This window comes from Mustela erminea, chromosome 7, assembly GCF_009829155.1.
Source record: "Mustela erminea isolate mMusErm1 chromosome 7, mMusErm1.Pri, whole genome shotgun sequence".
NCBI lineage: Eukaryota > Metazoa > Chordata > Mammalia > Carnivora > Mustelidae > Mustela > Mustela erminea.
The window spans coordinates 12,521,468-12,549,429 of record NC_045620.1 but is presented as its reverse complement, the minus strand read 5'-3'; the positions used below and the strand labels follow the sequence as shown (position 1 = coordinate 12,549,429).

Below are 27,962 nucleotides of genomic sequence, written 5' to 3'. Positions count from 1 at the left end.
TCTCTAAGAGCGCTGCGGTCGCACACAGCCCGCAATGAAGCGGGCAAGGAAACCTCTCCCACAGCACACCTCCCTTTCACCAGCTCTGGCCAATCTTTCCTAGGACCGCCCCCCGCCTCCCGCGCACCAACAGGTGCTCCCTCAGATTCCATTGGCTAGAGCCAGTCACGTGCCCATGACTCACTGCAAAGGACGATGGGAAAGCAAGTAAATGCCTCCCTCTAGACTGGGGGCTGTGCTGTGCTGGCAGGAACAAGGGGCGGGGCGCTGTTGGGTCGACATCCAGCAGCACCTGCCCCCGGGAAGCATTTCTCCCAGCCACACCTGCTCCAGAGATGGAATTCACTCTGCTTGGACTCTTGTCATGGGTGCATCCAGAACCACTTCCAGATCTGGGGGATTCGCCAGCGGATTGGCCAGGCCAGGTCACATGACCACCCTAAAACCCAGCAGCTCATCCTGAGCTCCGTGAGTGGGATGAGTGGAGAGTGGGAGAGTGACTCTCGGGGTGGGTTACCGGAAGATGGAGGGGGGACTTGTGCTGGAAATTGCAAACAGGAGAGAAGCTGCACGAAGAGATAATAATCACTGTTGAGAATACTGTCAATTTTTGAGAGTGAGTTTCTGGTGAGTTTCCCCACTCCCTCTCCACTCTGTCATCCTCTCGGAGTGAACGGTGGAAAGACTTGTTAATGAGCTCTTTTCCTTTTCCTCTGTATTTCCCTTGTTCTCACCCCCTCACACCTGTGCCAAATGTCCCTTTGTTAGGAGCGAATTCAGTGTCACTTTTGGCCAAGTTGAGTGCCCATTATAGCCACAAATATCTTTAAAGACCTCACTTGCAGCCTGTGCCACCGCGGGGCCTCTGGAGAGGTAGGTGTCAGTGTGAAGGTTAATGACATCTTCCATCTTCTTTCAGAAGTTCTATTTTTGGTGTCCTAAATGGAAGACATCCAATGTTGCCTTACTCTCCCTCCCTGCCTATTAGCAGCTTTTGAAGAGTCAGAGCCGCACGAATGCTCGAAATTGGTGTGTTCTAGCATGGGCTCAGTGACACAAGCAATTTGAATGTCCACAGCTTTAAAATGACTTGGCAGTCTGTTTATAAAATGTTCTGTGGTCTGAAAGGAGGTGAAAGCATGCCGCATATGTTAGGGATCCTTTGATTGTTTCTGGAGCTAGGTAATCTTTGTGATAAAATTGAGAGAACGGCTCAGACCGGAGCCATCCAAGTAGCCCTTTAGAATCCTGCCTCGTTCCCAGGCCTGCTGTACCTCGGGATTCCTGGGGAGAAAAATGAAAGGGAAGGAGGTTTAGCTGTAAATGCAGGGGCCGTGCAATCCGGCTGGACAAAGGTTGGCGGTCTTGAGGACTGTTCGTTGCACTGGTGATCTGTGACTTTCCCTAACCCCCTCCTGGGTTAACTACAAGGGTTCAAAATGCAAAGTGACATTGGGGCTCGGAGACCAGGGAACACAATGCAAAGTGCCTGTCCCACTGTCTCCCGCCGCTACAGAGCTCAGCGCAACAGAGGAGCACGTGTGTGGCGGCAGGAACCGGGGAAGGACCCTCTTAGCTCATCTCTTCTCCGTGAGAGGTCCCATGTCTGAGAGCTCCTTCAGGCCGGGTCTGAGGAGTTCTCTTCCCCAGGCCAGCCACTAACTGACTGATTCAACAGCAATGTCATAGGGAGAGTGGACAGCAGTTTCTGGAACTTTATATTAAACCAAGAGGAATAGATTAGTAAGTGGTATATTTAACCTCGGCATATTGGGTAATTTAGATGAAATTTTGTTTAGCAGAATGTTCGTTTTCATGCTTTAAAATGAAAGCACAATTTTGTCGAAAGTATCCCTTGTTGAAAAATCTAAATTTGAGGAGTGCCCAGGTCGGTGAAGGCTCTGACTTTCAGCTCAGGTGGTGATCTAAGGGTTGTGAGATCAAGCCCTGTGTCAGGCTCCATGATAGTTGTGGAGCCTACGTAAGACCCTCTCTCTTCTGCTCCCTTTGTCCTCCCCACCAAAAAAAAATCCAGAACAGAACAAAGCAAAAGATCTCAATTTGAGAAACACCCACATACGTCAAAGAGGCATGAAGATGTTCATCGAACAATGTTTGTTTTACAACAAATGTCAGGACACGTGCCGGTTTCTTATTCCCGTACGTGTAACAGATTACCATGAAGTTGGTGTCTTAAAACACAAATTTATTCTCCCACAGTTGTGGAGGTCAGAAGTCTGAAGTGGGCTGGCAGGGCTGCTCTAGGGGACAATCCTTTTCCCTCCCTTTTCTGGCTTCCAGAAGGAGCCTGCGTTCCTTGGCTGGTGGCCCGTCCCCCATGCTGATGCCCAGCAGCATCTTCCCATCTCTCTGCACTTCTGAGGTCACATCCCCTTGTCCGGACTCTGACTCCCTGCGCTCTTATGAGGACCCTTGCCATGACTCTGGGCCCACCTGAACCATCCAGGTTACTCTTCCTATCTCAAGACCTTTGAGTTAATCACAGGTACAAAGGCCCTTTTGTCATGTAAGGTAGCGTATGGGGGTTCAGGTGTGGACAGCTTCGGGGGTGGGGGGGATGTTAACTCAGCTGGCCACAGAAGAATCTGCATCGACTAAGACAGACAAGATGCCGCCCCAGTACCAAACAGCTCTCAAACCCCGGGGCCTTCAACAGTGATGGTCGATTCTCACTCATACTCCACATGCCTCCTCCACATCAGGGAGGAGCTCTGTTTTATGTCATCCCCCTCAGGGACCAACTGAGGGTGGCGAATCAGGCAGGTTTTTAGCATTGGCCTTGAAGTGAGATGTGGAGCTTGTGCTCACATTTCATTGGTCAGAGTAAGTCAGGTGACCATGACTGCCTGCAGAACAGGGCTGACAAGGGCAGTGGCGCCGGCTGCCTAGAGCAGGAGGCTGGAAACCATCTGAAACAAAGGCGTGGCCATCTCACAACCTAGATGTGCATCCCTCTGAGGAGGCAGGGTGACGTGGGGTTTTTCTGCACTGTGTGTACCATTCAGCAGACATGGGGGGGAGGGACCTACATGCCACCAGGTGGATAGACCTTTAATGCATGTACTCGAGGGAGAGAAATCAAGGGGCAGGAACTCATATGACGGGAAGGACGGTCTCTATAAACATGTACCCACAAAAATACCATCTTGTCTCTGTAGAGAGTCATATCTGTGGTACCTGGGAATCTGTTCTGGGACTAGCCCAGTGAGAGCAGCACAGTGACCACCTCTAAGGAGAAGGGGCCAAGCCCAGGGTAGGGAGGGAAACTGCCCGTATTTATAAGGTTTTCATTTTTTAAAAAGGAGACCAAGTTTAGTATTTCTTACTTAAATAAGAATTAATTTTAACTTGATTTTTCCGAGCCCGAGGGGAACACAGAGACCCTGACTCCTATCCTAGGGCTTCACCCAGCACCCAAAGCCCCAGCCTGGGGCAGGAGTGTCAAGACTCATCCCAGCCACTTACTTGCTCTGTGTCCTTGGGCAAGTGGTTGCCCTCTCTGTGCCCCAGTTTATTTTTTCACCTATGAAATAAGATAAGGTGGTCAGAATTCTCCAGCATGTTCCATTGCCCTTCCCTGTCCTCTTTCAAGGATCGAACTAGATGTCACATATGAAAGCATTTTGCACAATTTTGTATAAAGCACTGCAGACATTATTTTATTATTAAATAATACATTGGAATCTAAGTGTTAATAATAAGAGATGACCGCTATCCTTAATCATCCAATTGCATTACTAACATTATTGATAATTATTATTAACATATCTAAAAGCATGATAAAAGTGGATAACTGGAATAAAGTTCAGGTCGAGAACATTGACCTCTCTGGGACAAACCACCTTGTCTCTAAACTCAGCTACTGTCAGACTAGACTCTCTGAATGCAAGTGCATTTCCCCAAGGAGCCACTGCCCTGGCCAGGAACATTCTGTGAGCTTCTTGTGTTTGCACAGGTAGAAGCAGCTGAGACTCTGCACAAAGGTGATTTCCTGAGAACCCTTGTGGGCCTCACCTAGGAATGGCTGAGCCTGACGTTGTAACGGGGAGGCCCCCCCCCCTCTGATCCTGGGAGGAAACACCTCAGGGCCGCAGCTGCCTCAGATCTCCTTGGGCTTGGAGATAAAAAGGGAGCACAATGGAACGCTACCTAATTTAATCACCTTCAGTCCCTCTCCATCTACCCTCCTTCTTCTTCTTCTTCTTTTTATTTTTTTCTTATTTCACATGGGGTGGGGTTGACGGTGAGCCGATGCACCTTCTCCTTGATTCTGAATAACGTCCCTGAATCCCCGGGGCGGCATCTGGGCGCATGGAGTCTGGGTCCTGTGTGGCACCCTGGCTGGTGGAGGGGCAGCTGCCAAGGCAGATAGGGCCTGTGTCTCCTGTGCTCAGCCCCTCGCCCCTAGCCCACCTGGCTTCTCTCTACCCAGGACCTGCCCAGCACCAAGGGCATTGGAGGGAGCCACCTCTCGGGTTAGAAGTGGCTTTCCACAGCTGTGATGTCAGAGTGGGCCCTCCAAGTATGGGGCAAAGCTAGGGGAAGTGTCAAAGCTCATGACTAAAAAGCACAGACCAGCGGGGTGATGACACCCAGTTAGAAGGATTTTGTAGGCCCCAGCCGTCATTTTAAAAGTGTTTTTTTAATTTTGAAATATTTTGAACAGATAAAAATAAACTCAGCTAAGTGTTAAAAGTTAAAGAAGAGGCTGATTTAGAAATGTGAGACGATTCACACCCTCAATATTTCTGTTAAGTTCTGGGATCCTTTGAAGAGAAGCTTGCTGATTAGAGTTTCTACAATTTCATTAACCCTCAGGAGACAACTAATATAAATGTGATCGCCCTCTTTCTTCCTCTTTTGTTTTTAATTTTTAAGAAAAATTTATTTATTTGAGAGAGAGAGAAGATGCATGTGGGGGGAGGGGCAGAGAGAGAAGGAAAACCTCAAGCAGGGACCCCCCACAGTGCAGGACCCAACATGGGACTGGATCTCACAACCCTGAGATCATGACCTGAGCAGAAATCAGGAGTTGGCTGCTTCACAGACTGAGCCACCCAGCTACCTCCTCTTTCTTCTTCTTTTTAAAAGAAAAAAAAGAAAATCACAGAAAATCCAGTGTGAGCAGATATCTGATATCTGCCCTTACTCAGGTGCTGGATATCCTAAATAAGCCACAGCACAATGGAACTGCTTACTGCTTCACACTGAATTTAACCTCAGCTTGTGTTTAGAATTCCTTCCTCACCCTACTGGTCCCCAAGGCCTATTGAAAGGGAATTGTAGAGCCACAAGTGCTTTGCCCCCGGCCCAGCCCCCTGCCTCCATGGCATCTGGGCTCTGGAGAAGAGCCCCCATCTCAGGACCTGCAGAGAATTCCTTTTCCACTGTCTCATGTCATCTGTTGCGCATCAGGCTGGGATGTTGACTGCTAGCTATGTCCTCCCTCGAGCGATGGCGGCCGTGTCCTGCCTGATCCTGGGACCTTGGCAGATGGTTCCCTCCTGCCTGGCTCTGGGCTGGGACTCTCACAGGATACCTGGTGTCCAAGTCCCTCCAAGCTGCCGTGGCATCAATCTTTCAGACCCCCCAGATTTAGGGCTTGGGGTCCTGCTGTTATTAAATGTCCCAGATCTAAGTCATAGATACAGTAAGCCAACAACCAGGGGACAGAGCACATAGAAGCAGACGTACTACTGAGACGTCAGGCTATGGAGCTTGTGACTATGGGGACAGGCATCTTGGGTTTGAATCCAGATTCTGCTGCTTCACTATGGGAGCTGGGACAAGAGAACCCACCCTCCCCCCGGATGCCGCAGGCCCTTGTCTGCAAAGTAGGAGAATAACAGTATCTACCCCATGGGCCTGATAAGTGGCTTCAGCGAGATACTTCTGAGAAGCAGGCTGGCAAGAGGGGACATACCATAGAAGGTTTGTCAAGAAAACGCCCAAGTCGTTTTGTCTCCTGTGTGTTATTGACCCCCCCAATGGCCCCTAAAGTAGAAAGAATTCTCATCAGTGTTGTTTCCCTTCTTCAACCCAGGGAGAGGGCAGATGGGGTCCCCGCCAAGGGCCGCACAGCTGGGGTGCTGGCAGCTGGACTCCAGGCTGAGTCCTGGACCCAACTCCACAGCCGTGACTCCCCGAATGTGCTCCCCTCCTGCTCCCTGCCCCCACGTAATTCTGTCACTCTAAAAAAATAAAGAACAGAGTCGCGCTGAGTAGCTGGATGCCCTCTGCTCTATTTATTTTCCAGCATCTGCTTCATAAACCGTTGGACGCCCATGTTAATTTTCCTTGTTGCTGTTAACCTCGCCTTCCAATTATGCAAAATGATCAGGCACGGCAGCCCCTTGTTACCGGGGCCCCGTCTTCGGCTGACATTTGCTGCTGTGTATCTTGGCCTTGACTGACACAGCAAGTGATTTCTCACGTCGGCCTCATTTTCTTCAAAGTGCAAATGACTCCATGACCAGATGGGTGTGTGGGGGGCCCAGGAACTCTTTTTAATGGCTGCGGGGCAGGCAAAGGAAAACTTACCAAAAAAAAAAAAAAAAAAAGAAAAGAAAAGTCAGGGCTAAAACTCTAGGTTTACTTGGTTTCTTCAAAAAACATAAAGTTGGGAGAAACTTAAAAAAAAGTTTTCATGGAACTCTGTGGTTTGGCTCTTCTCCAAAGTTCATGTGGCGCATTTCACTTGGCTTCTGAGGCTCCCATGATGGCTCTGTTATGCCTGGTTTCCCAATTAAACTCTGAATCATTCGTTCATTCAAGATTGAGTTGTGACCATCTGTTAGGTTTCAGTCACTGTTCTAGGCTTATTGTATAAAGTGGAAGATTCATGAAAGTCTTGGCACTCTGGAGCTCACCTTCTTGTCAAAGACCATCAGTAAAAAGATGACATGTATCTAGTACAAATCAGGAGGTGGCTGGTGCTAAGAAGGAAAGTGTAGCAGGGAATGGTGGGATTGGGGTTCAAGGGGGACTCCTTAGAGGAAGCTGACATGGAACAGAGACCTGCAAGCTGGGAAGGAAGAAGACAGGCTAATTAATGTCTGGGGAGAGAGTGAATTCTGGGCAGTGGGAACAGCAAGTGCAAAGGCCCTGGGGCAGGAGAATGTCTGGCATGTCTGAGCAGCAGAGACTGAACAGTGTGGCTGCAACAGAGAGAAGGAGGGAGGCAGGCACACAGAAAAAGCCAGAAGGGTGGGTAAACCAGACCACAGCAGGCACTGTAGGACATCGTGAGGATTTGGATTTTTTCTGAGTGAGGAGGACTTTGAACAGAGGAGGGGGTATTAGTTTTCTGTTATTGTGTAATTCATTACTTTATAGCAAATGACCACATATTTAGTGGCTTAAAACAACACAAATTCATTTTCTCAGTTTCTGTGGCCTGGGAGTCAAACACTTTCAGCCTGATCCTCTGCTCACAAAGATAAAAGGGTTTCACAAAGATAAAGTCAGAATGTCAGCTGGTTACAACCTCATCTAGAGTCTGCATTAGGAAAAGGTCCGCTTCTAAACTCCCTCAGATGGTTGACAGAATTAATTTCCTCATGGTTGAAGGACTGGGGTCCCTATTGTCTTGCTAAATGTTAGCCAGACACGAGCTCTTGGAGATCAACCTCAGGTCCCGGTCCCCTGTCCCTCCTCCATCATAGCTCATGTCTTCTTCAGGGAGATCCTAGCTCCTTTAAAGGGCTCACCTGATTAAGTGAGGCCCACCCGAATTCTCACCATTTTGATTAATTCAAAGTCAATGGATTAGTCACCTAATCGTAAGGGTGATATCCCACATCTTCCCAGTTTCTGTCACACTCTGGGGGAAGGGATTACACACCAGGGAGGCAGGAATTTGGGGCCATTTTAGAAGCTTCCTGTTACAGAGTGAGCAATTTGACTTACAAATTACAGGGTCACTCTGACCATCGTGTTAAGAGCAAACTGGTGGAAGGCCCGGGGCAGGGGGCCAGGGCAGATCCAGGAGGTCCGTGAGGGAGGAGACATGTAACAGTGGCTTTGACCAAGGCTGTAGGCATGGGGTGACAGAAATGGCCAAAGCTTTGCTGTAGAGGTTATGGAATGGATTGGATATTTTTGTAAAATGGATTGACTGAGAAAAATAAAAGCCTGATACGGGTTTTGGGGATGGCTCCAAGCTAATGTGGTCTGAAAAACTCAAGTTTTAATCTATGACAGCTTATCGAATTTATCAAGAAGTCTACAGGTTTCCAATGGGTTAGTTTTGTGCTGGTGGAACTCGAGGCAGACATTTTCTCCTGCTTTGCGATTTCTTCATAAAAATAGCAATATGTTATCTATGCAGATGGAACGTGTGTCATTAGGGTCCCAAACAGCCATTTTCATCCTTAAGGAAAACAGTATAGAAAAGAAAATGAGATTGCCTTCAACTTCATCAGGAGCTGTTCCTTTTTTCCCCCACCTCTTGGTTCCTGAAAAAATTGCAGTACAAGACAATCAGTGACAATAATTCGGGGAAGAGCTACAAACAGACCAGGAATTGGCTTGCTTTACTGGTTTTGACTTGAATTAGATGGAAGACAGATGAGTTGAATCAGGTCTGTTATGCAGCCCAAAGTATCACAACGTCACACGGAGCAATAAAGGTGCAAAAATTGAGCAGAAACATATGTTCTTCAGAAATTAGCTGTTAGCTACGTGCCTTTCTCTCATTGATGTTATTGCTTCAAAATCCAATATTATCCGAGGGAAAGGCAACATGGCCACTGGCTGTTGGATGGTGAGCTGTCTTACACTTCATCAGATCCACTCATGAACTTGACACATGGCTTCCCCCACTCAGGAAGACCAGAGGAATGATAGCTTTTCCTCACAGCGCATTAGGGAAAAGGGGCCAGCTTGGCGGGCTGACCACGGGGGTGTGTGGCCATTCGGTATAGGCAAGACGTCGGCACAACGTTCTGGGTTTTTCCAAGTACAAAAGACAGATGGCTACAGCCAACGCCACCACGCTGGGCTCTGGCGCACACGACTTCCTCCCATGACTATGAGATGTTTCCTGGCAGACGAAATGGTGCCTTTGCTACCTGTCTTTCTTCTTTTTGCAAAATGCTGCTGCTGTGTTCATTTCAGATACGACTTTGTTAAGGATGCACCTGGCGATCCAGTGCACATCGGGAACATGTCTTATCAAAAGTGGATGCTACCAGAGCCTCCTCCCTCCCTCAGAGAAGCCTGCAGTGGGCAGAGGGCAGGGGGACAGAGCTCTTTGTTCCGTCCGCGGTGTCTCCCTGACAAGAAGATGAGGGGTTTCCAACTCCAAGGCTCATGAGCTGAAATTCTAATAGTAGAGGGACAGAAAGTAGCTCAAATATTAAACCACGGCTGGCCTGTCATTTTTACTTGAAGGGCTGGAATTTTTCAGTCGATGCCAGAGGAGGGAAGAGGTCAAGTCTGCCGGCTCAGCAGACCATCATCCCTAAGTGTCAACTGAACAAAGGCAAACCCCGAATGTGAGCACAATTCCGAGAGGCCGCTGAGTGGGTGGGCTTCAGTGTCTTGTGCTGAATTTGGTTTTAGGTGTTTATGTCTCCTACTAAGACAGTGAGTGCCTGGAGGAAGGAACCCGTGCCCTAGGGCCTTATTCATCCTGGAGTTCTCCACGTCCAGAGCAGAGCTGGGCTCCTCGGACACTCAGGACTTGGGGCGAGCTGGTGTCCTGGTCTGAGCGGGGAGGTCCCAGAGTGGGCCTGCTCACTTCCTTCCAATTCCGCCAATTATTCTGCCTCAGAACTGCCCTCTTGCTAAATTAAGCAGAAGGCATTCGCTGCAAGGATATGGAGTGCCTTTATCAAGAGGTAGTGTCTTGCCTCGGGTGATGAAAAAGTCATTCACAAGTAGGGCGTTGGGGTCTAAGTCAGGTTTGCCCAGTATGGTCCCTGTTTATGCCTACTTGTTCTGGCGTCGTTGTCCAGAGTGACCCTTTTGCTCTCACATGTGTCCCATGGACAGTACATTATGTGGTCAGCTTAGATGCTTATCGGGTAGCACTGCGTTCAGACATCAAATTCAATGGTCATCAGGAAATACAGGTCTTGGCTTCACTCTTCAGGACCAGGTGAGGTAGAATGGTCCTGGGGACCTTTCTTTTTGGGGGGGGGGGTTGGTTTGAAACAATGGAATATGGTGGGCCCGTTTTCTAGTAGCTTTCACAAAAGCCCAAGATGAAATTGATTGGATCAGCTTAGCTCACGTGCCCATCCCGTAATGAATTCCTGTTGCCAGGGCAACGCTGGTGCTGTTTGGTTTAACCTGGCTCATTGGCCCCACCTCCCAAGACTGGGGTGCCCTTCCCTGCACACCACATCGACTGGATATTGACTGTGGGGAAGAGTCTTCTAAGTGAAAATCAAGTTGTTGTTATAAACCGCCCCCAACAGAATAGGGGCCCTTTTGAGACAGGGATTTCTGTTCATTTTGTTCAGTGTTCTACTTTGAACGTCTAGAATAGTACTCATTTATAGTAGAAGTTCTTTAAATAGCTATTGAATGAATAAACACCGAGAAGACAAATTGCAAGTCTTCTCAATGCAGCCTCTTGTATAAAATATGAAACACTCCATCGCAACAAATGCCCCAAGAAGCGGCCTTGAAATAAAGGTAAACACAGTGACCTTCCCCACGGTAATCATCCTTCGGTGTGGGAGAAACATTTGAAACCGCTGACCCGTGGCCCACGTGGTTCTCTCAGACACCGACGGCACAGCCCCTACCCACATCTCAAGCACTGGACTCTCCCCAGCCGTGTTTACAGCAATCCCAATGATGTTTACAAGCACTGTTTACAGGAGGATGGTCCCTCTTCTGGTCAAATTAGGTTGCGGGGCAGGAAAGAACTCACAGGAAGCTGGTGTCTCATAGCCTTCCCTGTGAACCGCACACGCTGGAGGATTTTCTCGTTTGAGCTAATAATGAACTCTGGTTCCTCCTGGGAGTTCAGCTGAACTCCTTACTAGAAGCTCTTCGAGGGCAGGGATGACATTACTCTATTCCTTGCCCAGTGCCTGGCACCCAGAAGGGGCTGGAAAATGTGACCTTGTAGCTGAGAAGGTGAATTGGATCTGCTGTACCCTCCCCCCCCACCTGTCCTTGGCACATTCCATGAACAGCTGTATCCATCAGTCAGGGTCTTGTGGTTGCAAACAACAGAAGCAGGCTTTGGCTAGCGGTATCAAAACAAGAACCTATGGAAGGATGTGGGTGGCTTTGGAAAGAACAGGAAGGACTGGAGGACAGGCTCTGCAGGACAAGAACTGGGTCGGTCCTGGGGCACAGGGGTCAGGAACTCCTGGGTAATCTCTTTTGGGCTTGTGTTTTGGGGTGATGACCCCAAGTCATTCTTATTTCTTGGGTCAGTCATCCCAAGATACAATTTCACGGGAGGGAAATTTAAGCTTCAGCCTCATGTCCACCCTCTGGCCAGAGCAACAGCAGAATGTGTGTGGAATCCTTAAGGGAAAATTGAGGTCCCGGGTGGAAGAGTGGGAAACTGAGGCTGGTCAGCCCTCAGCAGCAAACCCCCGCTCCCTCCAGCCAATTTCTACATTACCCGTCTAGAGATCCTCACAACCTTGGATGTGCCTGGCACTTAGTAGGTCTTCAGAAAATGTTGACTGTGCCCAACTTGCTTCTCCCTCTGAGTTGGAATTGGGTCTCATTTATTTCTGTTTCTTCAGTGGCCAGCTGAGTTCTGGATACAGAATAGAGCCCAATACGTGTTTGTTGAACAGATGAATGATTAGATGCCTCTATTCGAGGGGGGAAAGCTCCCGTCAGACCAACATACTTATCTTTGAGGGACGGGAGAAAATTTCACAGGGGTCCAGAAAAAAATATTCCAAACTTGGGAATAAGGCGTAAAGATGATTGTGAGATCTTTTCATGTCAGGGTTGAGGACACTGTCGCATGCCCATGGGAAAGGACATCTGACAGTAAAGAAATGGGACTTTTGATTTCCCATGACTATTGACTACAGCCCTGATGTTTCACAATGCTGGAGAGGTAGATAGAGACTAACAGACGGAAAAATGGTAACATACAAAATGTCCTTTTCTTTCCCGACAGTACTAAAGGTAACCCCATAGTGGTAGTAGCCCAGGGAAAACCTGCAGTAGTTGTATCTCACTTAACGTTGCACTGCACCATCCCTGTTTCCCTGCCCAGAACACTTGCTTGCAGATCCCACTGTGAATCAGCTATGCCATCCCAGTAATAATGTCACTGAGACGTTAAATAGATTTGACAAATGATCATCACATAATACAATTCATCAAAATGATGTTTTTAACATTTTGAGGATTAGACTTTGACACATGCACGTGCACACACATACACATTCTCTCTCTCTCAATTTCTCTCTCTCTCTCTTTTTCCCCTGGGAAACTAGACTCTTTTTCTTCTAAAACAGAACGGCTTTCATTACATGAAAATCACACATTCATGCCAGAAACACCTTTTCCTGGAATAACATCTGGAATTTATGCTGTGACTTTCCTCGACCAAACATTAGCTCTGGCCTCCCGATCTCGGCAGCAGGGAGTTGGGAATTTAACACTGCATTTGTCATCCCCCTGTGCCAATTTTTGAAAGTGTTGTAGCTGTGGTCAAGAGCAGAGCTGGGACGCTGGGCTCAGAGAGTAGCCGGGGAGGGGACATTTGCCATGCTGTGTGATCTTCCAGAACCTTTAGAAAGCCCTTCTCCATTCGGGGGGGATATTTCTGTGTCTGCACATCCTGAAAGGAGAAGCCAGGAACCCACCTTCCCAGTCTCCCCCACGGCCGGAGAGCAGACGTGTGATGGGGATCCCGCCGATGAGTTGAAGACAAAGACTTGAGTGCCAAGGAGAGAAGCGGGTGAGGGGTGGCAGTGGGCAGAGTGCATTCCGGAGAGGGTGGCCGAGAGATCTGGGGTTCTCAGAAGCCACCCAGGAGGCAGAAGGCTGCCCCCTTGTATCCCATCCTTAGCGCCAATGACATGAACTGCAGGCTCTGCGCCCAACGCCAAGGTCAAGGAGCCTGCCTTGTTCCTGATTACTTCCTCCGAGTCTGATTCTCTGGCTTTGGGGAGATCCTGGCAGTCACGAAATAAATTCCTTTCTGGCCTAAACAAGGAAAGGGGTTCGAAATATGCCGTCTCTTAATACGTCACTTTGACCTATTGAGGATTCTGAGCTGAAGGCATTTGAGAAAGCACAGAGACAGGAAGGGCTCTCCGACTGCCCATTTCTGCCTAAAAGCAGGTCATAAAATTTCCCATGAGAAAGATGGGCCTCCCTGCAGGGAGAAGAGCATTCTTATCGCCAGAGACTGGGAGTCAATGCCGAAATGGATCTGTCCAAACAAACCTACTAACGTAGCCTACATCTTCCATTAGTTTTCCCGATACACCTCCTAGTCACTGTCCCACAATTCACTGCCCCTAGTCCAAGCCACTTTGTCTTGTCACATCCTTACTATTTATCATTCTTTGTTTAAAAAGGGGTAGAAGCTTTGGGGCCCAGTGGCGTCTTAGAGTCTTGACTGTAATTATTATTATTTTTTTTTGAAGACTCCCATGTGCACGTAAAAATATTAAATGAAATGTGTAAGCTCTCCCTTGCTAATCTGTCTTAGGTCCGCTTAATTCTCAGGCCCGGCCACAGAATCTAAAGAGCGTAGAAGGAAGTTTTGCTTCCCCATGTTAGCTGGAGTGGATTCTGCTGTTTGCAATTCAGACCCATGCCTGATCCAAACTGAATAATTGGGGAGTGAGGACATCAGAGGTGCCAGATCAAAGATAGCTGGGGAGAGGGACAGGAAGCTCACTCTCCTGGATGTGTTCTAGAAGAGCTGGAGTTTTTCATAGGACTGAGTGAAGCTTTGCATTGCCAACAGCTTACTTTGTTGACAAAGCCTCTAAACTTTTACCCTGTGATTTAAGCAGTATCTCAACTCTAATTATTCTTAAAATTCCCTCCAGTTCTTTGACTTCCGGATTCTATGATGCTTCTTAACAAGTGCACGCGATTGAAGGTTATCTGAAGTTCGACTTGCATCAGTCTTAGAAGAGTCACAGTGAAATCTCCGGGGATTAGCATACCCGCCACCTGGCGTGCCAGCAGGGGTTGGCAAATTAAAAATATATAGATTCAAAAACTTGATGATCAGGAAATTACTCCTGAGATGAGCTTTCTTGTTATTGATTCAAAGAAAGATTTGTTATTATGGCAAAATGAAAACAATGCATTATAATATGATGTTTTCTGTGCAGATGGAAAAGGAGCGGAAAATATCTGTCATTTCAGTTCAAAGGAGGAGCCACTTTGCAAAAGAAGAAATGTACTCGCTATCACATCAGGAAGTAAAGTGAGTATCCTTGCCATCCTCAGGATACAATACGGGTTCATCAGCCTGGAAATCTCTTTGTGTGGCCCCTTGGTTGTCCACTCTTCTTCTATCCCTCCAGCTGCTGGCAACCATAGGTCTGATCTCCAAACTCTGGAGCTTCCATCTCAAGAATGTCCTATAAATGGCATTCTATGTCATGTGACTTTTTTTTTCTAAATTAAATTTTTAAGATTCTTTTATAAACATATATAGTATTATTAGCCCCAGGGGTACAGGTCTGTGAATCGTGCATGTGACTTTTTAAGCCAAACTCTTCTTCCTTAGCAGAATGTCTGTGAGATCCCTCCAAGGTATGCATCAACAGCCCCCCCCTTTTAATTGCTGAATAGTATTCCACGATATGGGCACATGGCAATTTGGGTGTGTTTCTGTAACCCCCCCACTCCTATTGGGATCTTTCCCACTGCTTGATTCATATGAATAACCCCATGAACACTGATGTCCACATGTTTGCATGGACATGTGTTTTCACTTGTTGTGACTTGCGACTGGAAAATATATGGGGAATGTTTTGTTACTAAAAATAGTGTGAGTGCGTGTGGTTGGGAGGGAGCAAAATCAACACATGTCTTCTACACTGAGCCAAGGGTTGGTGTTGTTGTTTTTTAATAGAATAAAGTCAGTTTGGGTGGTTTATCCTTACAGTTCACCAACTCTCACATCTCTTTATAGCTCATTCGTTATGAGAACAAAAGCAATGGGAGTTCTTTTGATTTCTACAGTTGTGGTTAAAACATGTTGACCAGCCTCCATGTACAACATGTTTTCTCTATGTTTTCTCCTCCCGCTTCTTAATGGATTTAAGATGAAATACAGTCGCAGCGTGGGTGACAGCTATGGAGCTCAGATAATCCCCCACATGGCGCCATGCATCCCAACCTCACTGGTTGATTCCTACCTGTCACTAGACACTATTGCTAAATTTAGGTCTCTCTCTCTCTTTTAAAAGATTTTATTTTATTTATTTGACAGAAAGAGAGACACAGTGGGAGAGGAAACACAAGCTGGGGGAGTGGGAGGAGAAGCAGGCTTCCCATCCCGGGGCCCTGGGATCATGACCTGAGCCAAAGGCAGACACTTAACAACTGAGCCACCTAGGTGACCCAATTTAGCTCTCTTTTGACACAGCCATTAAATTGTCCATCCCTGATGCCAGCACTTCTAAATGCTTCTTTCCTGTGCATCAGATTCAATATTGGGGAAGTACTACTGATTTGCCCAAGTCAGCAGTTATCACCTCTGTGACACTTCTAATTTTTTTTTTTTTTTTGCCTGGAGGAAAGTTGAACAGCAATCATCTTTTGAACCGAAGTTTAGAGGGATTCATGGGCTTTCAATGTGCCCATCTATAGGGCATGGTGGGGGAAGATACTGGGCGTAGTAATCAGGCTGGGCGAGGAGATATTGCAGCAACAACACTGAACTCTCCATTGGCTTAACACAACACAAGTCTTCTCACTCCCACGGTGCGTTTAAGGTGGGCTCTTTGGGGGGCTCTGATCGCAGTCACTCAGTAGCTCAGTCGGATGGAGGCTGCGCCATCTCATACACAGCCCCGTGAGCGCCCCTGTGGCACAGGAAGGGAGCAGAGCAAATCACAATCCTGCTCTTCCAGATTCTGCTGGGACAAGGCGCTTGTCACTTTCTCTAGGATTTCATTGGCCGGGAGCGGTCACGTGTCCCGAGGCGGGTCTAGGAGTCGGAGCCTCCAGTGGGTGGAGAAGAAGTGGGGAGGCAGGGATATTGGTGAGCCCTGGCAACGTCTGTCCAGAGGAGTGTGGGGCGTGGGGAGGGGAAAACTGACTTCATAGACAACTTTACTCATGTGATGATTTTCTCTTTGACTCTGGATCTCAGCAAATTGTTGGGCCTCCGTGTTGATGGACTAAAGGGAGGTATTATTTGAGGTTGGGCATTTTTGTGCACTCACTATCTCTATAATCTTATTTTTGTCTGCACGAAGGCATTAGCATACATATTCTGGGCTCGGAGCCAAGATGAGTCATTTTGTCTGTTTCCTCATCTCCATGGTGCCCTGGTCCTTGCCAGAACCAAATAGCCATCCCAGCCAGGAACTGCGCCAGGGATCCTAAATCCCCCAGAGCCTGGTGCTGGGTCACCCCTCCTGCTTGGGTGATGGAGCCTACCCTCTACAAACGCCCCCTGGCAGGGCCAGGCGCCAAGGACAATGCCACTTGGAATCTGATAAGTGACACTTGGTATCCTGCCCAGATCAACTTTTCATCACTTTGGAAAAGGGATGGGCTTGGGACCTTTCAGTCTCCCCGAAACCCTCAGGCATGCCTTGGTTATTATCTGGTGGGATTACTGTAATACTCTGCTGCGTGGACCCCACCCCCACCTCAGGCTACGTGAAGATTCGAGAGGCAGAAAAAGTGAAATGAAAATGTCAGATTTTTATTGGGGATTAAGAGGCACTCAACTCTAGCCAAGTTTTATTTTCCTATTTTCAAGGAAGAAAGAAACAGTGCAACCCTGAGCTCTCCACTCTCTACAGCATTCCATAAATTCAGGAATCAAAGGAAGAAGAAGGAAAACAAACAAACAAACAAACAAAAACCCCAAAACAAAACCAATTTGGCTAGGCAGCCAGAATTCCTTTGCCTGAAATGTTTCAGTTTTCTATAACGTTGAGGTCAGCACACACACGTTTCTAAGACCCATCTCTGGTGTGAATGAGGGATGAATCTGGGAGACGGAGGCCTCCTAAAAGTGGCAAATAAAAGAAAATGCAGCCTATCAACCAGCCCAAATTTATTCCACCAACCATTACAAATTTAATCAGAATATTTGCTCAGTAAAATAACCATGTTGACCAATTCTTCTTACTTTGTAAAAGGCAGTTTCGAATTCACTGGTCACATGACTCTGCTCTAGATTCATGTAGTCCTTCACAACTATTTCTAGGTGTAAACATTTTCATCAAAGAAAAACCCATTATAAAAACTCAATTTGTGAAATAAACCAGAAACAAGAGTTCCCTGGGGGTGAGTCCTGCCCCCCGCACCCACCCTGGCCATTGTCTCTGAATCCTGGAGACACAGTTCACACATTTTAAGAATCCTTGGTACAGACTGAGGGCAGAGTGCATCAGAGAGCATTTGGATGTTTCTAGGGGAGTTCTGGAGTGTCACAATGATTGATGGCTGATGTCCTTTCTCCCATTTAGTGTGTGGGATCAGAACGCTACCCTATGACTTTCCATGGAAGAGACAAACCCTCGCAGTAAAGAATTGTCCTGCCCAAATATCCACACAGCCCTTGGGAAAGGAGATGGAACTACAGGTCTTCCCTGCCTTTCAGGGGCGGGAGTGAAGCATCACCTACCCAGCTTTAGCCTCAGTTTCCCTGTTGGGAGGAGCATGGCGCTCCTCCCACTTTAGCGAACTGCAGGCCAGGAACATCTTGTCCAGCCTCCACTGTCGCCAACGGTGTCCATGGGACACAAGTCTGACTAATGTAACAGGAGAGTTCATTTATTCTGGGGTCTGAAGAACCTTCTAGGAAGGTTTTCATCTTCAATAAAATGGACGCACAAGAAGAAACTCTTTTATTTCCTGGCTTTGAAAAGAATTGGTTGAGGACAAGATGGCTAGCACAGAAGCAGCCATTCTGCGATCATGAGGAGATGTGCTTAAGAACCAAGCCAAGCCTGCCGGCGGGGCAGAGCAAAAAGACAAATGTAGTTAAGCTAAATCAATCATCACTTCTGTCACAGGGGACAATAAATATGCTTCTTTAAGTTTGTGTTAATCAGATATGTGGTTACTGATATCCAAGCACAGTTGAGTGAATATATTTTCTCACTTCAGATTCATCTAATATAGAGCAGAGCTCCAAGGGAATATTCAACACATATATTGACACTTTGATTTTCACCGGGGTTTTTCTTGTTGACTCAGAGGCTGTATAAACCTTTCCCAACATTGCAATTGATCTTCCACTTCTGCCTGGGGGTAGGTGTCTTTGTTCTGTTAAGTACTGCAGGAGCTTCTGGTTATTAACAGCCATTCTAGACTTAAAGTCTTCAGAATCTTTTATCGGTCAGGCCAGCCCCAACACAACCAGGAATGCTCCGTGATAGGAGGTGGCATTCATTCTCTCTCCTCTCAGTATAGACCTGTGTATGGCTCCAGGAGACGCGGGGAGGATGGGAGCTTGTGTGGTGTCTACTAGCCTTTCTCTTCCCTCCCGGTTCCCCAATTCTGAGCTCTGCTGCACCCCCAGAGACAGACCCACATGGCTGTCCAGAGAAGCCCCTGGCTACGGGGCAGGCTCAGCCATCCCAGCTGGGAGAGAGCCTCGTGGGCAGAAATCTGTGTGAATGGAACCCTCAGCCTGTAGGACGTGAGGGGAACTCAGGGTTCTGCCACCCTGACCCCGAGATAGAGATAGGGCAGGGACACCGGGTCCTAATGCAGTTCTCTCTGTGAGCATCAGAGCTCCTGTGTCCTCCTGCACAGACCTGGGGGCCCTTCGCAGATCCCAGCACAGACGGGATCTGGCCATTGATCTCTTGTTCTGTGTGGCTGGATGATGTCCAGGTCCCCGTGGGGAGACGGCCGTGCCTGCAGCTCCTTCCTGAATTCTGACTGACGATCAATAGACAAATTACAATGCAACCCAGTGCTGTGGCGGGGAGGGCATCTTCAGTCCCCAGCAGCACAGCACAAATAACCACAGGGATCCTGAGAAGGGGAGCAGGGGTGAGTCGGCTGCTGGTGGAATGAGCGAAGCTGTTCACAGTCAGGGGTATCTAAGAAAGACACGCAGACGCAGGGGACAGAAATCATCTCAGAGCAAAGCAGACAATGCCCTAGCCAGGGGTTGTACACTTGCAGCCTGAGGTTTTTTAAAAGCATTATTTTATACATCTGGAAAATTGTTAGGTCACAAAGCCTCTGGGTACTCACTGCTCTATGATCAGAAATCTGACTTCAGAAGTGCACTTGAACCTTCCTATTACTAACAAAATTAGGGGAGTGGCTACTTCTTGGGGAGAGGGAGGGAAATCCGTGGGATTTATACTTTTAATAATTTGTTTATACTCCCAAATGTTATGTATGTTACTTGGCATAAATGCTATTATTGTTTGTATTCTGCAATCTACATAGTTTTATTTACTATAATGTCTTTTGAGCTGGACTCTTGCTGATACCTATTTTTTCTCGTTTATTTTCATCTCTGTCCCTGTGCTGTTGTCTTCAGTCAATGGATAGTCAAGCAGACGCTATGTGTTTCACTATCACAGACAAAGCTGCAATGAACAGCTGGTCCCTGGGCATTTGCCCAAGACTCACTCAGGTATTTATCGGGGAGAGAAAGGAACTTGCTTTTCTGGGCAAATAAAGGAAGAGGTAGAATGGAGGTAGGGACCCAGAGGACCGGCAGGCCATCGTGTTTGACCTTTTGGGCCATCCCCACTTTTGGTAAAACCTCTGGATTTTCTTTTGGAGAGAGACCCTTCCCCATTAGGTGCAGCCCTGGTGGGACTATTTGATGAAGATGGCCTTCCTGTCCCCACAAGCCAGAGTGGGGATATGATCCTAGCTGGGTCAGTAGGTAATTTGTATCTCTAGGTGATAGAATCTGAAGGGGAAAATGCAGTCTGAAAATGACTAGACTCGCTGTGCTGTTCTGAAAAAATCATCTTTATTTCCTCTTTGTGGAACCTCCGACATGACTCAATGCTCGCCTTTTAGCTTCCTTTTTTGAGCTAACCCACTTCCTTCCAGGAACTCCTTTCTTTGCTTAAGCTGGCTGGACCCAGTGTCTGTGGGCCGCAGCCAAAGATCCCTGACTGATACAGCCATCCGGGGAATATACCAAAGGTGGAGGGTGTCTTCCTCCCACCGTGTACCCAGCCCTACCTTGAACAATTCGATCTTGAAGAGGGGGTTGGGCATGACCCCTTTGTTAGGTAGCTAATCCCAAAGTAGGAAAATTCATTCCCAGCCATCAACTCCCATTTATCCAGCATGGGTGTTGAACTAGGCACTGTGTTGACATGGAAGATGTATTCTTCACCCTTGGAGGGGCCCCTATAAAAGCTTGAACTGAATTCTCATGAGGGATCACAGATCATCACACTGAGAAAGCTCCCTTATGTGGACATTTTCCCTGGGGAAGGCAAGGTCTATCTAGGGCGTGTCTCAATTCCTTCTTTTGCAGAGGTCTTGTACCACACTCAGTTTCCATTGAAGGATTATTCTGTGTTCCGGCATGTCCCAGGGACTGGGGAGAAGGAATAGTCCCATCTTCTAAGGCAGAAAAGGTGTTTCATAAATGCATGCCAACACGTGAACTCACCGGTCACTGCTGCCTCAACAGACCCCATAAACAATAGGTCAGTGATTTCAAATCCATTTTTCCAAACACAAACAGATGAATCTGAAAGATACAGATGACTTTCTGGAGGAGGTCACTGTGGGTTATATGTATTTTGATTGCTTCCAAATAATATTAGAAAAGAATCGAACTTTTCTTACATAGGAGACTGGGCATTGTGAATAGTTGTTTTTAAACTCCTGCATCTCTGTCTCTCAGTGTTTTGGAAAACAGAACCTTCTTATACCACCCAACCTGCACCCCTCCCTTCCACTTTCCTTTGGAGACTGTTCCCTCCAGCTCCTTCAATCTATTTGATCTGGGAAGTCCGAGAAGCCCAAGACCGAGAACTAAGCCAATCGCGTGTAGCGTTTTTTTGTCAGGGCTAAGCCAATCAACACACAGCATTTCTAGAGCTAAGCCAATCATTGCGTGGTGCGCCCTGGCCACAGAGTTTCATCAAGGGTGAGCACGTGACCTAAGGTGACCCAATCGGAATGAGTCTCAGGACTTTACCTGGGTACTCCTGGCTCTTTTCTGCTGAGTTGAACTCAGAGGAAGGGGCAGGAGGGGCCGCACAACCCTCGCCACCCAGAACCTGAGAAGGAAGCGAACACAGCCGCCGAGAGCGCCAAAGCACCAGGGAAACTGAACCTTGTTGTCCTTGAGTCCAGAATCTAGCCATGCCTGAAACCAGCACAACACTTCGATGTTTAGTTTGGGAAGCTAACAAACTCTCTTCTTGCTGAAACAAGTTTGGTTTGCATTTCCTGCCACACACTACTATAGAGAGAAGAGATCTCCCTAACACTCCGGGGTAGTAGAGCAGCCAAAGTATGGAGGCCTCCGTTTCCCCATCTAGAGTAAGAGGATTTGATCTAAGGAGTTCAGCATCCTCTTCCAGCAGCGCTGTTCTGTTTCTTTGGTTCTGGGCCATTCTTCACTATGTGTTTTTTTCGAGTATGTGAACTTGGTGCAGAGGGCCTAGTTTCAAGTCTCAATGTCACCGCTAGTTGCTGTGACTTTGGGTAATTTACTTAAGCCCCCTGTGTCTCCGTTGTCTTCCCTATAACATGGAGGTAAAAATAGCAGACCCTCAGAGAATCGTGAGATGTGAATGTGGTAATATCTGTCGAGTGACTGGACTAGTGGCACAGAAGAAGCCCTTTGCCAGTGGTAGTTGTCCTTGCCATTACATTGTAATTGATAGTGATGATCCCTGTCTAAACCTCTCCTTCCTTTCTTGCTGGTCGCCACCATTGCTTAGCGCCTTGCTGTCTCGGTCAGGACTGTATCTTGAGACCTTTTTCTTCCTTTTTATAGTCCAAACTTTCCTGTTCCGTGTCCCAACAGTAGGGGATTTCTCTTTCCAAGGTCACAGGTACCTAATCTGAGAAGTCAACCCTGTGAAGACATCCATGGGGTTCACCTTCAGACAGAAGGATAGTAAAACCTTGTTTCTGTGCGTTTAGTTTCTTGTGTGTTTAGTTAATGAATATGGTTTTTGTAATATATATTAATTTTTGGGGCAAATCAGAATCCATTGTACTACCTTTTGGTAACCAAACCCCTGGGAACACTCCCCCTACCCCCCACCCCCCACGCCCATGCTCTTGCCTACATGGTTTGACCAGCCCTCGATGTAGCGTGGAACAGGCTCATCTGGGTTTCCTTTCCTGGCAACTGTGATTGGTGCAGGGACAGGCATGTGACGCACTCGGGACCAATGAGATGCCATGAGGCAGCTGTAGTGGCTTCCGGGGGGAGTGGCAGACTTTTGTCTGTCCTGCAGTCAAGGACAGGAGATTCTAGGGGTGAACCTGAGAGGGGAAAGAGGAGCCCAGAGACCAGGGGACATTAGTGGGACCTGATGACATCATCTGAACTGCGGGATCCAGTTGTGCCCAAGACTAAGTACTCCTTGCGCTTCGAAGTTACCTGATCGTATAGATTCCTTTAATTCAAAGCTATTTAATTGAGGTTCTTTGTTGTTGTTGTTGTGTGCAACTAGGAATCCTGACTGATAAAATCTTTGAGTTATATGATGTTTGCATTTAAAAAAGAGTATTTAGTGTCTCAGCCTGGAAGGAGCAGTCAGGTAGGATTACAGACACATGGCTGTTGGGGAGGAAGGTGACGATTTGTGGAAGGTCTCAGATGTTACGCAGGTTAGCTGGTTACTATCAGTCTCCAGATTTAGCTGGTTCTGTGAGAAGTCATCAAGCTATCATGGTCTCCCTTCACTCCGCCAGAAGGTGTCCTGTCCCTTTAAGACAGCATGCGCATAGCTTAGGATAGCTTTAATTAGTCCAACAGTGGAGAAAATGAGAATGACTTAAAACTAGAACCTTCGGAATGTGATGATGCATGGCCAAAGGGTCCCTGCAGTGGCACTGACATCGTTCAGGAATTTGATGCTGGATCAGGTGGTCTGGTTTCCCTCAACTTTTTCAATGTTGGGTCCCTGATCGGTCAAGACCCCAGATAGATGGGGAAACATTTATATGATGGTAGGAAGATAGCTTTCTAGTCCCAAAGTGAGAATTTCAGTTAGTTTACCACCATTGAGCCAGAAACTCATTGTCTAAAATGGAGATTTCAAAAAGATGTGTAAATGGGCTGTTCGGTTGACTTAAAGGAGCAAAGGTTCCCACCAGCCTTCAGGGCTGGCCATTCATCAAGCGAACCAGCGCATCCAGGCCGGCGTCTGAGTCTGTGTGTGCTTTCGTGGAATAACGGGTCATGTCCTTTTGACTCACTAATCAGTTTCCCCGAGTTTTCTGGTCTAATGAATCACTTTCTCTGGTCTCCATTAGCTGCACATAGTGTTTCTGTTGGAATGACCTTCATGTTTACATTCTTATTTAATAGAGAGCTTTGATGGACACCAGGCCTGCTTATTGATGGGACCCCCTGACCCTAGGTCAGAGCAGGAAATGGGATTTTCAAGCAATGTCACAAAGGTCAGAGAAGGCAGGAATAAAGAAGTCATTGCCGACGCAATATTGAAATATCCACGAGAAGCAGCAAGAGCCCGCTGGGGTGTTGCATTGGTCAGGGCTCTCCAGATACACAGAACTAGTGGGAGATGGTAGCATGAGCGCGTGTGTGTACAATTTATTATAAGGAATTGACCCACATGGTTATGGGGACTGAGAAGTCCCATGATCTGCTGTCAGCAAGCTGGAGGCCCAGGAAAGCTGGTGGTAAAAGTCTAGTCTGAGTCCAAAAGCCTGAGAACCAGGGGGGCCAATGGTGCAAGTCCCAGTCCAGGGCAGGAGAAGACTGATGTCCAAGCTCAAACAGGCACAAAGAACAAACTCTCCCTTCTTCCACCTTTTTGTTCTACTCAGGCCCTCCGTGGGGTTAGACGATGCCCATCCACATTTGCAATCAATCTGCTTTCCTCCATCCACTGATTCAAATGCTAATCTCATCCGGAAACACCCTCAAAGGCACACTCAGAAATAACACTTAATTAAATATCTGGACACTCCCTGACTAGTCAAGTTGCCCCATAAAATGAACCATCACAGTAATGAATTTCTGGGTCCTTGCTGAAGGCAAGGCAGAGGAGAAATGCAATTTTTTTCCCCAGTTTGTAACATTTATTCCAAAAAAACCCAGGTACACAGATTTGACTTGATCAAAGCCTGCGGGTTTTGGAGATGAAAAGAAGCCGTTACAGACATGAGCTGGAGAGAAAACAAGGGTGCTTCCCAGACTTCACATCTGGAGTTTCTAATTTTGCGAGACGACTCTTGAGTGCGACCAGGACAGGGAAGTTCCACTGCGGTAACAAACATGACCCAGATCTCAGTGGTTCCCAAGAGGAGGTAGTTCATTCTGGCAAAGGCTGCATTTCCGCCTCAGGGCCAGCTACGACTTGAGAACACTGGGACCCGGGCTCACGGAGGAAGAAGATCCCATGGCTTAAGGGAGACTGGCTTAGAAAAGATTTGCCCAAAGCGGGACGCCGTCACTTCCTCCCCCATGTCAGGGTAGAAGTTAGTCACACGACTGTACCCACCTTCCAAGGAGGTGGGGAAGAGTCTGGATGGAAACAGGAGATATTCGGAGATCAGCCCTCAAAACCACCACATCCCAGGAGGGGCAGTGATGTTGCAGCTTGTGAGGCCATAATCCCTCTCTCGTTCAGCAGAGCTGCTGGTGGGCGCGGGCCTCCTAGCTCCTGGGAGAGGCCAGCCCATTCTCCACCCAGGATCTTGACGCCCACAAAGACCCAGGCTTCACTCTCATCCACATGGTCTCATTCTCATGAATTAACACAAATGCAGATTCTTTGTGAAAAATGAGCCCTGAAGGGAAAAGCCAGTCATGGAAGGAAGGCGCAAGAGGAGAGGTTTAAAGGAATTGTGTTCTCGGCAAACAGCTCTTCTGGGAAAAAAATTGAGTCAAATGCAAAGGACGAACATGACAAAGTTGTGTAAATGACAGAGTGGTGTAAATGTTGATATTTTGCAATAAAAGTGTTGCATCATTCTTTTAAGTCCAGTAAAAGCTAAATATGATCTCTCTGTAATATCCACTGTCCTTTAAAAAATATATTGAGTTTTCTTAACCATTAAAAATGTGTATCATCTCCTGTTTCTCCTTGAACGATCTCTTCCACTTGCCCCAATAATTTGTTTCAATATATTCTTATACTATCAATTACTTTACTTATAAATTAAGCATGGTCAACATTTCACCTGGATTGAGTTCTTATTGGAATGATTAGTAACACCCACCTGATGAGAACAACATAAACATATAGTAAATTTGGATAAATAATTATGAGACATCCAACAACATTTTCCAGGGAATGCATATCATAGGGACGTGGGTGGAGGGAATCAGGGAGTCTTAATTAGAGGGCACTTGTCCCAGACCCCAGTATTGGAAGCTGCCCCTTTTTTTCACGTGTAGGAGGTTTGCAGAGCTCCAAGCAAGGCATTGTGGGAAGGCTCTGGATGGGGGAAGATCCTGCCTGTTCTCAAGTAGGTCAGTAGTGGGAACACTAGCCTACCGAGTTTGACTTTCTGTGCCCATGTCCTCTTGGGAAATGTGCCCCCAGGAGTAAGCTGGCTTCGATTTAAAAATCCTCCGTTCCCTCACTAGCTGGCCTGCCTTCTCTCTCTGAGCTCACCCAGGAATAGCTAATATTGGGGAGGGAATCCTGGGCTCTTTCCACGGTATTTTTCATGATGTCCTTTGTCCCTCACAACAACGCTGGGAGGTACTCAGCAGCAACATCTCCATCACCATCCCGCCATGGGGTGGAGTATTAGATAAATTTTTGTTTGCTCATGGAGGCCTCACACTTCCCTTCCTTTCTCCTTCCACGCCCTCTAAGACCCCATCTCCCCATCACTCCCCTCCCCGACCCTAGCACCTGCCCCCCCCCACCCCCTACTCCTCCCCGTCTCTCTTCTCTGTTGTCTTCTCTCCTCCAGGATTCTTTCTCCTGCAGATCATCACCATAGAACCAAGGCTTGGATATTATTTGCATAAAACCATTATGAAAGGGGCAAGAGTGACATATCTTTATGGGCCTGGGTCCAAGCCTGTGACAAATAGAGGAGATCTCAGGGAAAACAAATTGTTAGCGTGTTATGGAAATTTCACTGCAGACACTACATATTTGCATAGAGGAACCGAACAAAGCCTGGGCCGGGCCGATGAATTCCAGTCCCAGACCACCACCATGAAGAGATGGCTGCAAATTAGGTTTGAAATGGACATCCCTGTCCTTAGAGGTTTCACAGTGACAAATGGATTTGTCCCCACGTGGAACACAAACCTACTTTGCTTTCATAGAAGCGAGGAAGACTAATACAGGCCGCGTCTCTGTGCAGCCGGAGTCACCCAGGCCCTGTCAACCTCTGTTAAATAGCCCGGCGCTTCTCAGCCCAGCTCCTTAATTAAGTCGCAATAAGAGTTAGCCCTTGAGAAACCCTTAAACACTTGCATTCCTGAGTCCATTAATTAATATTTAATATTCTTTCATTTAAAGGGGAACGTGTTTCATTATTTTATTATTATTTATTATTTTTTAATTAATCGTGGTTCCAGGGAATGGTTTGGAAAGGAATCATCTGGTAATATCCGTCAGTGTGCGCTCAATGCCATCCCACGTAATATAATGCTAAGAAGAATATACACGAAGTCAAGTAAGGTCTCTAGGAAGCATTTTACTGGGATTTATGCAGGACATACGCTCCAGGCAGCCGGTGTGAGGCTCTGCCAACGGCCTCGAGCCAGTATCCCAAGCTTCCTGCCTCTCGCCCCTAGCTGCGCATCAGTCAGGAACGACTGGGATGTGCTTCAGTAGAATAACCCCCAAATGGCCTTTGTTGAACACACCAGGATTTATTTTTCTTTCTCATGTAGAATGGAGGTGACCTCGAGGGCGGAGTCCTGGGCTCAGCTGTCCAGGCGGCTCCCATCCAGCGGGGCAGACCTCACAGCACCCGCAGTCACCATCACCGTGCAGGACAGAGAACCCTAATGTGCCTGCACTTGCGGGAAATGCTTCTGTGATGTGACCCGTGATGCCTCTTCCGTGCACAGCAATTGTCTAGAGTGCCTCCCCCGGCACCACTGAGCTTCGAGGGGACAGGAAGAAGCCGCTTTCTGCCCTTTCCTAAGGAGGGGCGATCAGGACCTGCAGAAACCATCAAGGTTTCCATTGTTCTGCCTTCCACAAAAAAATCGCTGCTTCTAAGACCCTCCCGTGAACAAAATTTTGGAGCCACAGATGCTCCTCATGATACAAAATAAACATTTTCCAAAAGAAACAAGCAATTATTTTTTTTCCTTTTTCTCTTACGTAGGGCAGGCCCCATGACCTCGCACCTAGAACGGTGCCTGGCACATAACTGGCATCATAGATATTTGCTGAAGGAATTAACGAATCCATGATGGGCCGAGTGAATAAATGAGGGCTTTGTAATGCCTCTACCGCTGTACCAGCGCTCCGCGTGGACATGGTGTTTTGCAGAGAACCGCCCTGGGAGGATGGAAGAGGCACTCCCGGCCCTGTCTCTGCGGGCAGCTCCAGGGCGTGAAGGCGCATGCGTGCTGTGCAGCCGCGGGCAGGTGGGGGCGCGCAGCACAGAGGGAAGCACCTGGAAATGAACTGGAGTTAGGAACCCAGAAG

General features: G+C 47.6%; 1 long non-coding RNA gene across 2 annotated transcripts; it reads left to right on the top strand.

Moving 5' to 3' along the window:
- The first annotated feature begins 202 nt into the window (after positions 1-202).
- On the top strand, positions 203-27,589 carry LOC116594855. Of its 2 annotated transcripts, none has more exons than XR_004287448.1 (4): positions 203-468; positions 14,316-14,410; positions 19,682-19,777; positions 27,194-27,589. It is a non-coding gene; the product is annotated as an uncharacterized LOC116594855 (long non-coding RNA). The 2 variants fall into 2 exon arrangements; XR_004287447.1 differs by lacking the exon at positions 203-468 and adding an exon at positions 497-627.
- The last annotated feature ends 373 nt before the right edge of the window (positions 27,590-27,962 follow it).